This window comes from Lemur catta, chromosome 13 (genome assembly GCF_020740605.2).
Source record: "Lemur catta isolate mLemCat1 chromosome 13, mLemCat1.pri, whole genome shotgun sequence".
NCBI classification, from domain to species: Eukaryota; Metazoa; Chordata; class Mammalia; order Primates; family Lemuridae; genus Lemur; species Lemur catta.
The window spans coordinates 204467-225230 of NC_059140.1; positions in this window are offsets into that span (position 1 = coordinate 204467).

Sequence of the window (20764 nt, forward strand, 5' to 3'; positions counted from 1 at the left end):
AAGGTTATGGCTAGGAGGTAGGGTTAGAGTTATGGAATAGTGGCAGTTTTTAGGGTAAGGGTTATGCATTAAAATTAGGTTAAGGGTTGGGTTAGGGTTAGGGTTATGGTTAGGTTTATGTGTTAAGGTGAGCAATAGGGTTAGGGTTAGATGTTATGTTTATGGTTTCGGTTATGGGTTAAATGTAGTGTCTATGCTTAGGGCACTGACCCTGTCTGCACTAGGGGCATGGGTTATGGTGCTTGGATTGATGCCAGGAACCCACTCTATCGTATGCTGGATATGGGCCCTTGGGTTTCATTTAGGACACAGTGGCAGAGCATCCTTTCACACATGGCATGGGATGATGGTAGCCTTTCTTAACTCTAAGAATGGAAGAAGTCTGAGAATTAGATTTAGGTTAGGATTATGGATAGGGTTATGGATTAATGTTAGTGTTAGCGTGAGGGTGTAGGTATAGAGGTTAGGGTTACGGTTAGGGTGGTTGGTTAGGGTTAGGGCTAGAGATGTTATAAGTGGTAGGGTTAAGCTTAGGGTTATCATTAGGGTTAGGGTTAGTGTTTTACAGTTAGTGTTATGGATTAGGTTATGGTTACGGGTAAGGGTTAGAGTTAGGGTTTAGAGGTCGAGTTCAGTGTTAGGGTTAGGGTTAGTAATAGGGTTAGGGTTAGGTGTTATTCTTAGGGTTAGGGATAGCGGTTAGGCTTAGGGATTAGGGTTAACGCATGGGTCCTATCTGCTCTATGCAGGGTTGGGAACAGGGAGCATCACCGGGATCCCACTCCATTGTACCCAGGGCATGGGACCCTGCCTCTCATTTGGGATACTGGGGCAGAGCCTCATCTCACGCATGGCTCGGGTTGGTTGTAGGCTTGCTTATCTCTGCGAATGGAAGAAGTGTGAGAATTACATTTAGGATAATGATAAGGGTTTAAGATTATGGTTTTGGTTAGGGATTAGGAGTACGTTTAGGGGTTAGTGTTAGGATAAGGGGTTAGGGTTAAGGTTGGGGTTTAGAGTTATTGTTGGGGGTTAGGGTCCTGGGTTACGTTTAGGGTTAGCTGTCAAAGTTAGTGTTAAGGCTTAGATTTAGCAGTTAGTTTAAGGGCACAGGACCTGTCTATGTATTGTGAGAGGCGGGCAGACAGGGTCGCTGTGACACCAATCCATTGTACCCTGGATCTAAGGCCCTGACTGTCATGCAACCTTCAGGTGAAGCCTCATCTCACACATAGCACGGCTTGATTGTAGGTTTGTTTAACTCTGAGAATGGAAGAAGTGTGAGAATTAGAATTAAGATTAGGGTTAAGGCTAGTGTGTTAGTGTTAGGGTTAAGGAAGTGTGAGAATTAGACTTAAGATTAGGGTTAAGGTTAGGGTTAGGGTTTAGGGTTTAGGGTTTGGGTTAGGGTTAGGGTCAGGGGTTAGGGTTAGCATGACGTGTTAGAGTTAGGGGATTCAGGTTAGGACATGGGCCCTATCTGATCTATCAGGGGATGAGGAAATGGGAAGATCGCCAGTGCCCCACTCCACCATACCCAAGGCATGGGCCCCTGAGTTTCATGTAGGACACAGAGGCAGAGCCTCATCTCACGCATGGCATGGGTGGATTGCAGTCTTCCTTAACCTTTCAAACTGAAAAAGTTTGAGAATTACATTTGGGGTTAGGGTAAGGGGTTAGGATTAAGGTTACCATTGGGTGTTAGGGACTAGGATTAGGTTTAGGGGTTATGGTTAGAGATTACAATTAGGGTTAGGGTTACTGTTAGGGTTAGGGATTAGGACTATGTTTAGTAGTTAGGTTTAGGTTTAGGGTGAGTGGTTATGTTTAGGTTTCAGGATTAGGGGTTACTGTTAGGAGTTAGGTTCCTGGGTTACGGTTTGGGCTAGGGGTTCAGGTTAGTGTTAGCTTAGGTTTAATGATTAGGGTAAGGGGTTCGGGTTAGGTTTAGGGTTTTTCATTGGGTTAACGTTCAGGTTACTGGTTTAGGGTTAAGTTTAGGCTTTAGGTGTTATGGTTATGGCTAGGAGGTAAGGTTAAAGATATGGGATAGGTATTTTTCTTAGGGTAAGGTTTATGGATGAAGGTTAAGGGGTTAGGATTAAGGTAACATTTAGGTTTACGTGTTAAGGTGAGCAGTAGGGTTAGGGTGAGGTTTTATTTTTAGGGTTAGGGTTATGGGTTAGGGGTAGTGTTGATGCTTTCGGCACCGGCCCAGTCTGCAGTAGAAGGGTGGGTTAGGGGGCTGGGATTGTCGCCGGGAAGCCTCTCTATCATATGCTGAGTATGGGACCGTGGGTTTCATGCAGAGCCTCCTTTCACGCATGGCATGGGAGGATTGTAGGCTTACATAACTCTGAGAATGGAAGAAGTGTGAGAATTAGATTTAGGGTTAGGGTTAAGGGTAGGGTTAAGGTTAGGGTTTAAAGTTTGGGTTAGGGTTAGGGTCAGGGTTTAGGGTTAGCATTATGTGTTAGGGTTAGCATTAGGTTTAGGGTTAGGTGTTATGTTTAGGGTTAGAGTCCGTGGTTAGGGTTACAGATTTGGGTTAGGACATAGGCCCTATCTGATCTATCAGCGGTGGGGAAAAAGGAAGATAGCTGGGGCCCCACTCCATTGTACTCAGGGCATGGGCCCCTGCCTTTCATGTAGGACACAGGGGCAGAGCCTCATCTCACGCATGGTGTGGGTGGATTATAGGCTTCCTTAACTCTGCAAACTGAAGAAGTCTGTGATTTACATTTGGCATTAGCGTAAGGGTTAGGATTAAGGTTACCACTGGATGTTAGGGACTAGGATTAGTCTTAGGGGTTACGGTTAGAGGTTAGAAATAGGGATAGATTTACTCTTATGGTTAGAGATTCAGATTATGTTTAGTAGTTAGGTTTATGTTTAGGGTGAGGGCTATGTTTAGGTTTCGGGATTAGTGTTACTGTTAGGAGTTAGGTTCCTGGGTTACTATTAGGGCTAGGTGTTCGGGTTATTATTAGCTTAGGTTTAATTATTAGTGTCAGGGCACAGGCATGTCTAATCTATGGGGCACCAGGGGTGTGGAGAGTGGTTGCATCCCCACTGCATGATACCCTGGGCCTTGGCTCTGACAGTCACGCAGGACTCAGACAGAGCCTCATCTCACATATGGCATGGCTAGATTGTAGGCTTGCTTAACTCCTAGAATGGAAGAAGTGTGAGAATTACATTTAGGGTTAGGATTAGGGTTATGGTTTAGGTTTAGGGTAAAAGGTTATGGTTAGAAATATCAGGGTTAGGGGCTAACGTTAGTGTTAGGGCTGGGTTTAGGGTTAGGGTCATTGTTTGATTAAAGTTAGGGCTAGGTTCATTGTACAGGATTGGGTTAGGGTTAGGGTTATGGTTAGGGTAAGTGTTAAGGATAGCGTTGGGGTTAGTTTTAGTGGTTAGGTATTATGGTTTTGGTTATGGGTTCATGTTAGAGTTAGGGGTTGTGGTTAGGGTTAGGGTTAGTGATGAAGGTTAGTTTGAGACGTTAGGGTTAAGCTTATGGTTAGGTTTAGGGGGTTGGTTTAGCATTAGGCTTGGGTTATGGGTTAGAGTCAGGGATTAGCGTTAAGACATGGGCCCTATCTGCTCTATTCGGGGTTGACACTGGGACCATCACTGAGTCCCCACTCCATTGTACCCAGGTCATGGGACCCTGGATCTCATGTGGGACACAGGGGCAGAGCATCATCTGACACATGGCATGGGTTGGTTGTAGGCTTGCTTATTTCTGCGAATGGAAGAATTGTGAGAATTACATTTAGGGTTAGGATAATGGGTTAGGATTATGGTTAGGGATAGGGTCTGTGGTTACTGTTAAGGTTAGGGTTCAAAGTTAGTGTTGGTGGTTAGGTTCAGGGTTTAGGTTTAGGTTTAGGTGTTAGGGTTAGTGTTATGGCTTGGATTTAGTGGTTAGTTTAAGGGCACTGGATCAGGCTAATCTATGGTGAGAGGGGTGTGAAGAGGGTCACCGTGACACCACATGATTGTACCCTTGCCTTGGGCCCAGACCTACCATCAAGGCTCAGGTGGACCCTCATCTCACGCATGGCATGGCTGGATTTTAAGGTTGCTTAACTCTGAAAATGGAAGAAGTGTGAGAATTAGGGTTATGGTTAAGGTTAGGGGTTGGGGTTGGGGTTGAGTTTAGGATTGTTCTTAGGGTTCGGGTTAGGGGTTAGGTTTAGTGTTAGGGGTTAGGGTTAGGGTTAGGGTTTAGTGTTAGGGTTAAGGTTAGGGTTAATAGTTAGGGGTAGAGTTTAGGGGTAGGCGTAGGGTAAGGTTAGGGTTATTGTTTAGTTTTACTGTTAGGGTCATTGTTAGGGTTAGGGTTAATCCTAATGGGTTTAGGATAAGGTTAGTGGTTTTGATAGTGTTAGGGTGAGAGTTTTTGAGTTAGTGTTAGAGTTTAGGTGTTACGGTTATAAATAGGGGTTAGTGTTACTGTTAAGGGGTAGGGTTTAGGCTTAAGGTTAGGGTTACTTTTAGGGTTAGGTTTAGGGTTTGGTGTTAGCATTAGGGTTAGCATTAGGTGGTATGGGTAGGATTAGAGTGATGGGTGAGAGCTAGGGTTTAGGGTTAGGGAATGGACACTATCTGCTCTATGGGGAGGGGAGTCAGGAACTGGGAGCATTTCTGGTACCCGACTCCATCGTATGGAGGGCAAGGGTCCCTGCCTTTCATGTGAACATAAGGGTGCAGTTTCATTTCACGCTTGGCATGAGGGTATTGTAGGCTTTCTTAACTCTGATAATGGAAGAAGTGTGAGATTTAGATTTAGGGTTAGGGTTAGGGGTTAGGATTTGGGTTAAGAATAGAGTTAGGGGTTAGGGTTAGGGTTAGCAATTAGGATTAGTTTTAGGAGTTAGGGTTAGGGCGACCAATTACTGTTAGGATTAGTGCTTAAGTTTAGTGTTAGGGGTTAGAGTCAGTGGTTTGGTGAGGATTATGTTTAGGGTTAGTGCTTAGGTTTAATGTTTATGTTTAGGCTCGAGCCCTGTCTACTCTATGAGGGCTCGGGGGCAGAGAGCGTCACAGGGATCCCAATCCAGTGTACCCTAGCTATGAGGCCCTGACTGTCACGCAGGACATGGGCAGAGCTTCATCTCACAAATAGCATGGCTGGATTGTAGTCTTGCTTAACTCTGAGAGTGGAAGAAGTGTGAGAGGTTCTGTCAAACACAATGAAGAAAGAGTCATTTCATAGGAATAGGGTAACTCTTAGCTTGAGAGGAGTCATGAACCAGAACCCTTACATTCACGGAGAGAAAGCCACTATAAAGAGGTGGATTGTAGGATTGACCTAATGCCTAACACTAACCCTAACCCCAACCCCTAATTTGAACCCTAACCCCAATCCCAACCTACACCCGGACTCCAACCCCTAACCCTAACCCTAACCCTAACTCAAACCCCAACCCTATCCCCAACCACAACTCTAACTTTAACCCTAAACCCTAACACTAACCCCAAACCCCATCCTAATGCTAAACTTAACTGTAACCCCTAACACTAATCCTAACTGTAACCCTACTTCCTAGCCATAACCGTAACACTTAAACCCTAACTCTAAACCATTAACCATAACCACAACCCTACAAACAACCCTAACCCTAACTCTCACCCCTAGCCCTAACACTAACCCCTAAACCCTAAACCTAAACCCAACCCTAACCCTCACCCTAACACTATTCCTAACCCTAACATTAACCCTAACCATTAATCCCTAACCCCTAACCCTACCACTAACCCTAATCCCTAATCCCAATCCCCTAACCCTAACCCTAACCCTAATTCTCACACTTCTTCCATTCTAAGAATTAAGCAAGTCTAAAATCCAGCCATACCATGCATGAGATGAGGCTGCGCCTGAGTCTTGCATGTAGGTCTGGGCCCAATGCAGGGGTAAAATGGGGTGGTGTCGTGGCGATCCTCTCCATACCCCTCTCACCATAGATTAGACAGGTCCTGTGCTCTTAAACTAACCACTAAATCTGAGCCCTAACACTAACCTTAACCCATAACCCTGAACTTAACCCCTGACCCTAACCCAAACACTAACTCTAAACCTTAAACTTAACCCTAACGACAGACCCTATCCCTAACCATAATCCTAACCGGTTACCCTAACCCTAAATTTAATTCTCACACTTCTTCCATTCGTAGAGGTAAACAAGCCTACCACCAACACATGCAATGTGTGAGATGACGCTCCACCCTTGTATCCCACATGACAGCCAAGGTCCCATGAACTGGGCACAACCAAGTGCGGTCCCAGTGATGATCCCGGTCCCGACCCCACATAGAGCATATAGGGCCCATGCCTTCATCCTAATTCGTCACTCTAACCCCTAACCCTAAGCCTAAAGCTAAACCTAAGAACTAAACCTAACCCTCAGCTTAACCCTAACCTCTCAAACTAAACTTCATCCCTAACCCTAAGCCCAACCCCTAACCCCTAACACTGACACGAACCCATAGCCAAAACTGTAATACATAAACAATAACACTAACCGTAAAACGCTATTCCTAACACTTACCCTAACCACATCCCTAACCCTAACCCTACCCCCTTCAATGAACCTAGCCCTAACCCTAACCGAACAACGACCCTCACTCTAACCCCTAACCCTAAACCCTAGCACTAACACAAACTTTAGTCCCTAACCCTAATGATATTCCTAACCCTAACCCTTTACCCTAAACCTAAACCTAAACCCTAACCCTAATCCTAACCCAAAATATAACTCTCACACTTCTCCCATTCTAGAATTTAAGCAAGCCTACAATCTAGCCATGCCATGCGTGAGATGAGGCTCTGCCTGAGTCCTGCATGACAATCAGACACAAGACCCATGGTATGATGAAAGGGAGACGCACCCACGCTGCACACCCCAAGTGCCCCGTAGATTAGACAGGTCCTGTGCACTGTCACTAATCATTAAACCTAAGCTAACACTAACACGAATCCCTAGCCCTAACAGTAACCCATGAACCTAAATCCTAACAGTAACCTTAATCCTTAACCCTAACCATAACCCCTCACCCTAAACCTAAGCCTAACTACTAAACATAATTCTAATCCTTGACTGTAACTGTAACCTTAACCCTAATTCTAACCTCTAACCATAACCCCTAAATCTAATCCTAGTCCTGAACACCTAACCCTAACCTTAATCCTTAACCCATTACCCTAACCCCAAATGTAACTCTCAAACTTCTTCAATTTGAAAAGTTAAGGAAGCTTACAATCCACCCATGCCATGCGTGAGATGAAGCTCTGACCCTGTAGCCTACAAGAAAGGCAGGGGCCCATGCCCTGTTTACAATGGAGTGGGGCCCAGGCGATCTTCCCAGTTGCCCACCACTGATAGATCAGATAGGGCCCATGGCCTAACCAGAATCCATAACCCTAAACCCTGACCCTAACCCTAAACATAACACTTAACCATAATCCTAATGCTAACACTAACACCTAATGCTACCCCTAACCCCTGACCCTAACCCAAACCTGAAGCCCTAACCCTAACCCTAACCTTAACCCTAACCCTAAATCTAATTCTCACACTTCTTCCATTCTCAGAGTTAGACAAGCCTGCAATCTAGCCATGCCATGCATGAGACTAGGATATGCCTGAGTGCTGCATGACAGTCAGGGTCTTTGGCTCAGTGTACGATGGAGTGATGTCACAGCGACTCTGCCTGCCCCCCTCTCACCATAGATAGACAGGTCCTGTGTCCTTAAACTAACCACTAAATCTAAGCCCTAACATTAACCCTAACACCTAACCCTAAACCTAACCCCTGTGCCTAACCCCCAACACTAACTCTAAACCCTACCTTAACACTAACCTCTAACCTTAACCCTAACACCTAAACCTACTCCTAATCCCTAACCCTAACCATATTCTTAATCCCTTATGCTTATACAAACGTAATTCTCACATTTCTTCCATTTGCAGAGATAAGCAAGCCTACAACCAACCCAAGCCATGCGTGAGATGAGATCCACCCCAGTATCCCAAGTCAGTCAGGGTCCCATGCCCTGGGTAAAATGGAGTGGGGTCCCGGTGATACTCCCTGTTCCCAACCCAGCATAGAGCAGATAGGGCACATGCATTAACCCTAATCCCTAAGCCTAACCGTTACCCCTAACCCTAACCATAATATATAACCTAACCCTACTGCTAACACTAATTCTCACCCTAACACTAAACCAAACCTCTAATCTCTTACTCTAACCCTAACCTGTAACCATAACCATAGTACCTAAACCATAACACTAACTGTAAAACACTAACCATAACCCTAACCCTAATGACAACCCTAAGCCTAACACTACCACTTACAACATCTCTAGCCCTAACCCTAACCAAACAACCACCCTAACCCTAACACTAACCCCTAACACTAAGCTCTCACTCTAACACTAATGTTAATCCCTAACCCTAAACATAATCGTAACCCTAAATATAATTCTCAGACTTCTTCCATTCTAAGAGTTAAGGAAGCCTACAATCCTCCCATGTCATGCGTGAATGGATGCTCTGTCACTGTGTCCTGCATGAAACCCACGGGCCCGTATCCAGTGTATGATAGAGTACATTCCTGACGACAATCCCAGCCCCCCAACTCACCACCCTAGTTCAGCTAGGGCTCATGCCCTAAGTATAAACACTACCCCTAACCCATAACCCTACCCCTAAACATAACACCCAACTCTAAGGCTCACCATAACATATAAACCTAACCCTAACCCTAACATTAATCCCGTAAACTAAACTTAATGCATAAGACTTACCCTGAAATCTACCCCTATCCCATAACTCTAACACTAACTCTCCTACCCATAAACGTAACACCTAATCTCTAAACCTTACCCTAAGGCCTAGACCTAAATGTAAACCTAACCCTAACCCCTAATCCTAACCCTAACCTCTTACACTAACTTTGAACCCTGATCCTAACCCTGACTGCTAAGCCTAACCATAATCCGTAACTATAACACTAACCCTAACCTGAACCCTTAAACCTAACCCTAAAACTAAACCACAAACCCTAATCCTAACCCTTAACCCTAAAACTAACCCTAACCATTAACCCAAACTTAGCCCTCAAACCTAACACTAACACAAACCCTTAACACTAATACTAATCCTTAACCCTAACCTTAACCCTTAATCCTAATCCTAACCCTTAACCCTAATGCTTACCCCAAACCTAACCATTAACACTGACCCTAACCGTTAACCCTGACCCTAACCCTAAACCTTAACGCTAACACTTAACCGTAACTCTAACCCTAACTCTTAACCCTAATCCTAACCCTTACACCTAACCATAACCCTAAGCCCTAGTCCTAACCCAAACACTAATCGCTAACCCTAAACCTAACCCCTAACCCTCATACTAACCCTAACCCTTAACTCCTAACCCCTAACCTTAACCGTAACCCTGTTTCTCACACTTCTTCCATTTTCAGAATTAAGCAAGCCTACAATCCAGCCATTCCATGCGTGAGATGAGGCTCTGCCTGAGTGCTGCATGATAATCAGGGCCCTAGGCCCAGGGTACGATGGAGTGGTGTTGCAGCGACCCTGCCCGCCCTCCTCTCACTATAGATAGACAGGTCCTGTGCCCTTAAACTAACCTCTTAATCTAAGCCATAACACTAACCCTAACACCTAACCCTAAAGCTAACCCCGGACCATAAACCCCAAACCTAACTCTAAACCCTAATCTTAACCCTAACCCCTAACTCTTACATTAACCCCTAAACCTAGTCCTAATCCCTAACCCTAACGATAATCCTAACCCCTGATCCTTATCCTAAATGTAACTCTGACACTTCCATTCTCAGAGATAAGGAATCCTACAACCAACCCAAGCCATGCATGAGATGAGGCTCTGCCTCCGTATCCCAAGTGAGAGGCAGGGTCCCATGCCCTGGGTACAATGGAGTGGGGTCCCGGTGATGCTTCCTGTTCCCGACCCATCATAGAGCAGATAGGGCCCATGCATTAACCCTAATCCCTAATATTAACGGCTACCCCTAAACCTAACCTTAACACCTAAGTCTAACCCGATTGCTAACCCTAACCTTAACCCTAACCCTAACACTAAACCCAATCTCTAACCCCTAAATCTAACCCTAACTCATAAGCATAACAGTAGTACCTAAACCATAACACTAACTGTAAAACACTAACCCTAACCCTAACCCTAATGACAGCTGTAAGCCTAACACTACCACTTACAACATCTCTAGCCCTAACCCTAACCAAACAAGTACCCTAACCCTAACCCTAACCACTAACCCTAAGCCCTCACCCTAACACTAACGTTAATCCCTAATCCTAACCATAATTCTAACCCTAAATCTAATTCTCAGACTTCTTGCTTTCTCAGAGTTAAGAAAGCCTACAATCCTCACATGCCATGCGTGAAAGGAGGCTCTGTCACTGTGTCCTGCAGGAAACCCAGGGACTCATACCCAGGGTATGATAGAGTGGGTTCCCGGCGACAATCCCAGCACCCTAACCACCCCCAGTGCAGAGAGAGCCCATGGCCTAAGCATAATCACTACCCCCAACCCATACCCTAACCCTAATTATAACACCTAATCTAACCCTATTCGTCACCTTAACACGTAAACCTAACAATAACCCTAACTTTAACCCCTTAACCTAACCGTAATGCATAACAATTACATTGACAACAACGCGTATCCCATGATTCTAACCCTAACTCCAAGTTATAACCGTAACAACTAAACCCTAAACCTTACCCTAAAGCCTACACCTAACCGTAACCCTAACCCTAAATCCTAAACCTAACCTTAACCTCTTACCCTAACACTAACCGTGAACCCTGATCCTAATCTTAGCCACTAAGCCTAACCATAACACTTAACTCTAACACTAAGCATAACCTGAAAACTTAAAGCTAACCCTAAAACTAAACCACAAACCCTAACCCTAACCCTAACTCTTAAACCTAAAGCTAACCATAGCCGATAACCCTAACTCTAACCTAGAACCTAACCCTAACACAAATCCTTAACCCTAATTCTAAACCTGAACCCTAACCCCTAAAACTAACACTAACGTTTACCCGCTGATCCTAACCCTAAACCTTAACCCTAACAGTAACATTTAACCATAACCCTAACACTAACTCTTAACCCTAATCCTAACTCTAAGACCTAACCCGAACATTAACCCCTAGTCCTAACCCTAACACTAACTGAGAACGCTAAACCAAACCCTAAGCCATAACCCTAACCCTAACACCTAAACCCTAACAACACCTAAACCCTAACACTCACACTAACCCTAACTCCTAACCCAAACCCCTAACCCTAACCTTAACACTTAACCCTAAGACTAACCATTAAACCTCAGTCTAACCCTTAGCCCTAATCATAACACAAACCATTATACCTAACCCTGACCCTGAACCCTAACCCTAACCCCTAACCCTAACACTAACCATGAACCCTAAACCTAATCCTAATATCTAACCCTAAAAATAACCCTTAATGCCAAATCTAACGCTAACCCGAAACCTTAACACTAACCCTAAACCCCAAACCTAACCCTTAACCCTAGTCCTATCCATTAACCCTCACCATAAGCTTTAATCCTAACCCTAATCCTAACCCTAACAATTAACCCGAAACCTAAACATAACCTCTAACCTTAACCCTAAAACTCACCCTTAACCCTAAACCTAACCATAAACTTCAACCCTAACACTAAACTTTAAACCTAACCCCAACCCTAACCCTTATCCAGAATATTAACCCTTAACCCTAACCCTACCACCTAACCTGAGCACTAACCCCTAAACCTGATCCCTACCTTAACCCTAACCCATAAACCTAACAAATAACCTGTAAACCTAACACTAACCCCAAAGCCTAACCTCTAACACCTACCCCTAACAAAAACCCTAACCCAGTTCGGGGTTAGGGTTTGTGGTTAGTGTTAGGCTTAGGGGTATAGTATTAGGTTTAGGGGTAAGAGATAGGGTTAGATTTAGGGTTAGGGGTTAATGTTAGGGTTAGGGTTTGGGTTAGGGTTAAGCTTAAGGGTAAGTGTTAGGTTTATGTTTAGGGTTAGGTTTAGAATTAAGGTTAGGGATAGGTGTTAGGTTTAGGGTTAGGGCTAAGGGTTAGTGTTCGGGTTAGGGTTAGGGTTGGGGTTAGGGGTTAGGGTTAGGGTTAGGGTTAGGTGTTAGGGTTACAGTCAGCGTTAGCGTTAGGTTTAGGGTTAGCGGTTAAGGTTATGATTAGGTATAGGGTTAGGTTTAGGCTTAGAGTTAGGGTTATGTTTAGTGTTAAGTGTTAGGTTTAGGGTTAATTGTTAGTGTAGAGTTTAGGGTTAAGCGTTAGGGTAAGGATTAATGATTAGTCTTAGGGTTAACTATTAGGGTTAGGGTTAGTGGTTTGGGGTTCTGGGTTAGGGATAGTGTTAAGATTAGGGGTTAGGGGTTAGGGTTTGGGGTTAGTGTTAGGGTTAGGGGTTTAGTTGTAGGTTTGTGGTAAGGGATAGAGTTAGGTTTAGTGTTAGGTGTTAGTGTTATGGTTAGGTTTAGGCTTAGGGCTATGGCTTAGGGTTAAGATTAAGGGTAAGGGTGAGGTTTATGTTTAGGGTTAGGGTTAGAAGTAGGGTTAGGGTTAGGTTTTAGGTTTAGGGTTAGGGTTAGGGGCCAGTGTTCAGGTTAGGGTTAGGGTTAGGGGTTATGGTGGTTAGTGTTCGGATTTCGGTTAGGCATTAGAGTTATGGTTAGGGGTTAGAGTTAGGGTTAGTGTTAGGGTTTATTGTTAGTGTTAGGGTTAGGCATTAGGGTCAGGGTTAGCGATATGGTTAAGTTTTAGGTTTAGATTTAGCGTTAGGGTTAGGGTTAGGATTAGCTGTTAGGGCTCGGGTTAGGATTTAGGGTTAGGGTTAGGGTTAGGGGTTAGTGTTAGGGTTAGTGTTAGGGGTTAGGATTATGGTAACGGTTAGCGTTAGGGGTTATGGATAGGGTTAGGGTTAGGGTTAGTGTTAGGGTTTAGGGTTAGTGTTAGAGTTAGGGTTAGGATTTAGTGTTAGAGTTAAGGTTACGTTTAAGGGTTAGGGCTAGGGCTAGGGTTAGGGATAGGGCTACAGCTAGGGCTAGGACTAGGGCTAGGTTTAGGTTTAGGGTTGGGGTAGTGTCAGGGCTAGGGCTAGGACTAGGGCTAGGGTTAGGTCTACATCTAAGGCTAGGGCTAGAGCTAGGGTTAGAGCTAGGGTTGAACTTAGGGCTTGGTTTAGTGTTAGGGTTAGGAGTTAGGGTTAGGGTAATGGGTTAGGGTTAGGGTAAGGGTTAGGGTTTGAGGTTAGGATTAGGGTTAGTGTTACAGGTTAGTTTTAGGGTTAGGGGTTAGCATTAGGGTTAGGGGTTAGTGTTAGTGTTACGGTTTATGGTTAGGGTGAGTGTTAGTGTTAGGGTTTAGGATTAGTGGTAGAGGATAGTGTTAGGTTTAGGTTTAGGCTGAAGTTTAGAATTAAGGTTAGGGTTAGGTTTTAGGGATAGAGTTATGGTTAGGGTAAGGTTTACCAGTTAGTCTTAGGGTTAACTGTTAGCATTAGGATGTGAGGTTTGGGTTTACGGCATAGGATTAGTGTTAAGGCTAGGGGTTAGTGTTTGGTGTTACTGTTAGGCTTAGGGGTTTAGTGTTAGGTTTAGGGGTAAGGGATAGGGTTAGCTTTAGGTTAGGTGTTATTGTTAGGGTTAGGGGTTAGGGTTAGGTTTATCATAAAATAAGGGTTAAGGGTTAGGGTTAGGGTTAGGGTTAGGGTTAGGGGCTAAAGTTAGTGTTAAGGTTAGGGTTAGTGGTTAGGGTTATGGTTAGTGTTAGGAATTGGGGTTAGGGTTAAGGTTAAGGGTTAGGGTTTGGTTTAGGTTTAGGCTTAAGTTTAGAGTTAGGGTTATGTATAGTGGTTAGTCTTAGGGTTATGGTTAGCAGTTAGGGTTAGGGTTAGAGTTAGCATTCAGTTACGGTTAGGGGTTAGAGTTAGTGTTAGAGTTATTCTTAGCATTAGGGTTAGGGTTAGGTTTAGAGTTTAGTGTTATTCTTAGGGTTAAGGTTAGCGTTAGGGGTTAGGGTTAGTGTTAGGGTTAAGGTTAGGGTTTAGGGTTAGGGTTAGTGTTAGGTTTTAGGGTTAGGTTTAGCTTTAGGGTTAGGATTAGGATTAGGAATTAGAGTTTGTATTAGGGGTTAGGGTTAGGTTTATGTTTAGGGTTACAGTTAAAATTAGGGTTAAGGTTAGGGGTTAGGGTTAGGGTTAGCATTACGGTTAGGATTAGCAGTTAGGGTTAGGGGTAGTGTTAGGGTTAGGGCTTGGGGTTAGGTTACTGTTAGAGTTAGGGTTTAGAGCTGTTAGGGTTAGGTGTAGTGTTAGCGGTTAGGGTTGTTAGGGTTATGGTTAGGGTTAGGGATAGTGTTCATCCTAGGCTTAGTGCTAGGGCTAGGGCTAGGGCTTGAACTAGGGTTAGGTTTAGGGTTAGGGTTAGTGTTAAGGCTAGGTCCCAGGTTATGATTAGGGCTATGGCTAGGGCTATCACTAGGGCTAAGATTAAGTCTAAGTGTAGTGTTAGAAGTAGGGTTAGGGTTACGGTTAGACGTTAGGGTTAGGGTTAGGATTAGGTTTAGGGGTTAGTGTTAGGGTCAGTGTCAGGGGTTAGGGTTAGGGTAACGGTTAGGCTTAGAAGTTATGGATAGTTTTAGGGTTAGTGTTAGGGATTAGTTTTAGGGTTAAAGGTTACAGTTAGGGTTAGGGTTTAGGGTTAGGTTTAAGGTTTGGGTTTAGGGATAGGGCTAGGGTTAGTGTTAGGGTTAGGATTCGGGGTTAGGGTTAGGTTTAAGATTTCGGGTTATGGTAGTTTTAGTTTATGGTTAGGGTTAGGGTTAGTGTTCTGGTTAGTGTTATGGTTAGGGATAGGGTTAGGTTTAGGGTTAAGTTTAGGTGTTAGGTTTAGGTTTAGTGTTAGAGTTAGGGTTAGGATTAGTGTTCAAGTTAGGTTTAGGGTTGATCATTAGGGTAGCGTTTAGGGTTAATGTCTAGGGTAAGATTTAACGGTTAGTCTTGGGGTTAACTGTTAGGGTTAGGGTTAGCGGTTTGTGGTTTGGGATTAGGAATTGTGTTAGGATTAGATATTTGGGGTTACTGTTTGGTGTTAGTGTTAGGGTTAGGAGTTTAGTTTTAGGTTTAGGGTTAAGGGATAGGGTTATGTTTAGATTTAGGTATTAGTGTTAGGGTTAGGGTTAGGGTTATGGGTAAGGGTTAAGGTTAAGGTTAAGGGTTACTTTTATGTTAGGGTTAGGGTTGGAAGTAGGGTTAGGGATAGGTGTTATGGTTAGGGTTAGGGTTAGGGGTTAGTGTTCGGGTTAGGGTTAGGGTTAGAGATTGGGGGTTAACGTTTTTAGGGTTGGTTTTATGGTTAGGGTTAGCGTTTGGAGCTAGGTTTAGGGTTAGGGCTAGGGTTAGGTGTTAGAATTAGGGTTAGGGGCTAGGGTTAGGTTTATTGGTTAGGGTTAGGTTTAGGTGTTGGAATTACTGTTAGGGGTTAGGGTTAGTGTTAGGTTTAGGGGTTAGAGTTAGGGTTAGGGTTAGGTGTTAGGGTTACGGTTAGTGATAGGTTTAGGTTTTACGTTTAGGGTTAGCATTAGTGTCAGGCTTAGGATTAGCAGTTAGGGTTACAGTTAGGGGTCAGGTTGTTTACATTTAGGGTTAGTTTTAGAATTATGGTTTCGGTTAGTGGGTAGGGTTTGGGTTATGGTTAGGCTTAGGGGTTAGGGTTAGTGTTAGGGTTAGGGTTAACGTTAGTGTTAGGGTTAGGTGTTAGGGTTAAGGTTATTGTTAATGTTATGGTTTGGGGTTAGGGTTAGGGGTTATGGCTGGTAGGGTTAGAGTTATAGTTATGGTAGTGTTAGGGTTAATGTAAAGGCTTAGTGTTTTTAGGGTTAGGGTCAGGGTTAGGGATAGTGTTAGGGTTAGGGTTAGGGCTATGGTTAAGGATAGAGCTAGGACTAGGGCTAGGGCTAAGGTGAGGTTTAGGATTAGGTTTACAGTCAGGGCTAGGGCTAGGGCTATGGTTAGGTCTAGGGCTAGCGCTAGGGCTATGGCTAGGTTCAGAGCTAGGGTTAGATTTAGGGCTAGTGTTAGAGTTAGGGTTCATAGTTAAGGTTAAGCTTAGGGTTAGGGTTAGAGGTCAGGATTAGGGGAAGTGTTAAGGTTTGGGGTGAGGGTTAGTGTTAAGGTTAGGGGTTAGGTTTAGGGTTAGGGCTTAGGGTTATGGTTAGGATTAGGGGTTTGGGTTAGGGGATAGCATTAGGTTTAGGTTACGGGTTAGGGTTAGAATTAAGGTTAGGGTTAGGGTTTAGAGCTAGGGCTAAATTTAGTGTGAAGTTTAATGTTTAGTCTTATTTTTAACTGTTATGGTTAGGATTTGAGGTTTGGATTTAGGAGTTAGGATTATTGTTAAGGTTAGGGGTTAGGGGTTAGGATTTGGTGTTAGCGTTAGAGTTAGGGATTTAGTGTTAGGTTTAGGGGTAAGGGACAGGATAAGGTTTAAGGTTAGGGGTTAGTGTTAGGGTTAGGGGTTAGGGTGAGGTTTATGGTTAAGATTACGGTTAAGGGTTAGGGTTAGGGTTCAGGTTATGGGTAGGGGCTAGTGTTAGGGTTAGGGTTAAGGGTTAGTGTTAGGGTTAGGGTTAGAGATAGGGGTTATGGTTAGGGTTAAGGATTAGGGTAAGGTTTAGGTTTAGGCTTAGGTATAGAATTAGTGTTAGGGATAGCGGTTAGGGTTATGGTTAGGGGTTAGGGTTATGGTTAGAGTTAGCATTAGGGTGACGGTTAGGGGTTAGGCGTTAGAGTTATTGTTAGTCTGATCATTAGAGTTACAGTTTGGTTTCGACGGTAGGGTTAGTGTTATGGTTAGAGTTACAGTTAGGGGTTAGGGTTATGCATTAGGGTTAGGGATTCCAGTTAGGGTTAAGATTAGGGTTTAGTGTTAGATTTAGCATTAGGTTTAGGATTAGGATTATGGTTTAGGGTTTCAATTAGGGGTTAGGGTTAGGTTTACATTTAGGGTTAAGGTTAGAATTAGAGTAAGTGTTAGGGATTAGTGGTAGGGTTAGTGTTAGTGTTTAGGGTTCAGGTTAGCATTAGGCTTAGGGTTAGTGGTTCTGGTTAGTGTTAGGGTTAGGCTTAGGGTTAGGATTTGGAGTTAGGGTTAGTGTTAGGGTTAGGTGTTAGGGCCTTTAGGGTTAGGGTTATGGTTAGGGTTAATGTTAGTGTTAGTGTTAGGGTTTAGGGTGGTTAGAGTATGGTTAGGGTTAGGCATAGTGTTACGGTTAGTGTTAGGGATAGTGGAGGGTTAGTGTTAGGGATAGGGTTACGGCTGGGGCTAGGGCTAGGTTTACATTTAAGGTTATGGTTAGGATTAGGGTCAGGTTTAGGGGTTATGGTTAGGGTTAGGGTTAGGGGGTAGGGTTTTGGGCTAGTGTTAGGGTTAGGGTTTTGTGTTAGGGTGAGTGTTAGGGTGAGGGTTAGGGTAGGGGTTAGGTGTAGGGTTAAGGGTTAGTGTTAGGGTTAGGGGTTAGGGTTAGGGTTAGGGTTGTTTTTAGGGTTAGGGTTAGGGTTAGTGGTTTAGGATTAGGGTTAGGATTTAGGTGTCAGGTTTATGGCTAGGAGGTAGGGTTATGGTTAGGATTAGTGTTAGGGGTTAGGGTTAGGTTTAACATTAGAGTTAGGGTTGGGTTTAAGGTTAAGGGTCAGGGTTAAAGTTAGGGTTGTGGTTGGGGTTAGGTTTAGGTTTGGGGTTAGGATTAGGGTTAGGATTGGGGATTGGGGTTCAGGTGTAGGTTGGGATTGGGGTTAGGGTTCAAATTAGGGGTTACAGTTAGTGTTAGGCGTTAGGTCAATTCTACAATCCACCCCTTTATAGTGACTTTCTCTCCGTGAATGTAAGCGCTCCTGTTCATGACTCCTCTCTGGCTAAGTGATATCCTCTTTCTATGAAATGACTCTTTCTAAATTGTGTTTGACAGAAGCTGTCATACTTCTTCCACTCTCAGAGTTAAGCAAGACTACATCCACCCATGCTATTTGTGACAAGAAGCTCCACCCATGTCCTGTGTGACAGTCAAGGCCTCATGCACAGGGTATGATGGAGTGGGGTCCCTGTGACGCTCTCTGTCCCCGAGCCCTCATAGAGTAGACAGGGCCCAAGCCTAAACCTAACCATTAACCCTAAGCACTAACCCTAAACCTAATCCTCACCAAACTGCTGACCCTAATCCCTAACACTAAACCTAAGCACTAATCTTAACAGTAATTGCTCACCCTAACCCTAACTCCTAAAACTAATCCTACTTCCTAACACTAACCCTAACCCCTAACTCTATTCCTAACCCAAATACTAACCCCTAACCCTAACCCTAAATCTAAATCTCATACTTCTTCAATTATCAGAGTTAAGCAAGCCTACAATACACCCATGCCAAGCGTGAGATGAAGCTGCACCCTTGTGTCCCACGTGAAAGGCAGGGACCCCTGCCCTCCATAAGACGGAGTAGGGTCCTGGAAATGCTTCCAGTTCCTGACCCCCCCCTTAGAGCACATAGCATCCATTCCCTAACCCTAAACCCTAGCTCTCACCCATCACTCTAATCCTACCCATACCACCTAATCCTAACCCTAATGCTAACATCAAATCCTAAACCTAATCCTAAAAATAACCATAACTCTAATCAGAAACCCTATCCCTTAACACTAACAGTAACCCCTATATATAACCGTAACACCTAAACCCTAACACTAACTCAAAAACTCTCACCCTAAGCCTAACACTATTGAAAACCCTAACCATATCCCTAACCCTAACAACCCTAACCCTAACAACGACCCTAACACTAACCCTAAATCATAACCCTAACCTTAACCCTACCACTAACCATAACCCCTACCCCTAACAGTGAACCCTAACCCTAACACTAACACTAACTCCTGACCCTAACCCTAACCCCTAACACTAACCATAACCCCTAACCCGAAGCCTAACCCCAATCCCAAACTCAACCCCAACCCCAACCCCTAACCTTAACCCTAACCCTAATTCTCACACTTCTTCCAATCTCAGAGTTAAGCAACCTTAAAATCCAGCCATGCCATGCATGAGATGAGGATCCACCAGCCCTGAGGTCTGGGCCCAAGGCAAGGGTACAATGGTGTGCTGTCATGGCGACCCTCTCCACAGCCTTTTCACCATAGATTAGACTGGTCCTGTGCCCTTAAACTAAACACTAAACGTAAGTCATAACACTATCCCTAACCCCTAAACCTAAACCGAACACCTGACCCTAACCACCAACACTAACTCTGAACCCTAATCTTAACACTAACAACAGACCCTATCCCTAACCAAAATCCTAACCCATTATCCGAACCCTAAATGTAATTCTCACATTTCTTCCATTCGCAGAAATAAGCAAGCCTACAACCAACCTATGCCATGTGTCAGATGACGCTCCACCCCTGTGTCCCACATGACAGCCAGGGTCCCATGACCTGGGTACAATGGAATGGGAACTCAGCAATGCTCCCAGTCCCAACCCTGAATAGAGCAGATAGGGCCCATATCTTAACCTAATGCCTAACTCTAACCCTTAACCTGAACCCTAATGTGAAACCTATCAACTAAAAACTGGGAGCTTAACCCTAACCTCTCAAACTAACCCTCATCCCTAACCCTAACCCTAACCACAACCTCTAACTCTAACATGAACCCATAATCAAAACCATAATACTTAACCACTAACACTAACCCCAGGACCCTATCCTTAACCCTTACCCTAACCACAACCTTAACCCTAACCCTACCCCTTACAATGAACCTGGCCATAACCCTAATCAAACAACGACCCTAACCATAAAACCTAGCCCTACCACTAAAGGTTAGCCCCTAACCCTAATGATATCCTTAACCCTAACACTTTACCCTAAACCTAAACCATAACCCTAATCCTAACCCAAAATATAATTCTCACACTTCTTCCATTCTAGGAGTTAAGCAAGCCTACAATCTATCCATGCCATGCGTGAGATGAGGCTGTGCCTGAGTCCTGCGTGACAGTCAGAGCCAAGGCCCAGTGTATGATGGAGTGGGGACGCAACCACACTCCACACCCCTGGTGCCCCATAAATTAGACAGGGCATGTGCCTTGACACTAATAATTAAACCTAAGCTAATACTAACCCAAACAGCTATCCCTAACAGTAACCCAGGAACCTAACTCCTAACAGTAACTCTAATCCTGAAACCTAAACATAACCCCTCACCCTAAACATAAACCTAAAGACTAAACATAATCCGAATCTCTAACGATAACAGTAAATCTAACCCTAATTCTAACCTCTAATCGTAACCCCTAAACCTAACCCCAGTTCCTAACACCTAAAGCTAACCTTCATCCTAACCACTTACCCTAACCCCAAATGTAATTCTCAGACTTCTTCAGTTTGAAAAGTTAAGGAAGCCTACAATCCACCCATGCCATGCATGAGAGGAGGCTCTGCCCATGTGTCCTACATGAAAGGCAGGGGCCCATGCCCTGGGTATGATGGAGTGGGGCCCCAGATATCTTACCTTTTCCCCATCCTTGATAGATCAGATAGGGCCCATGTCCTAACCCAAATCCGGAACCTTAACCGCT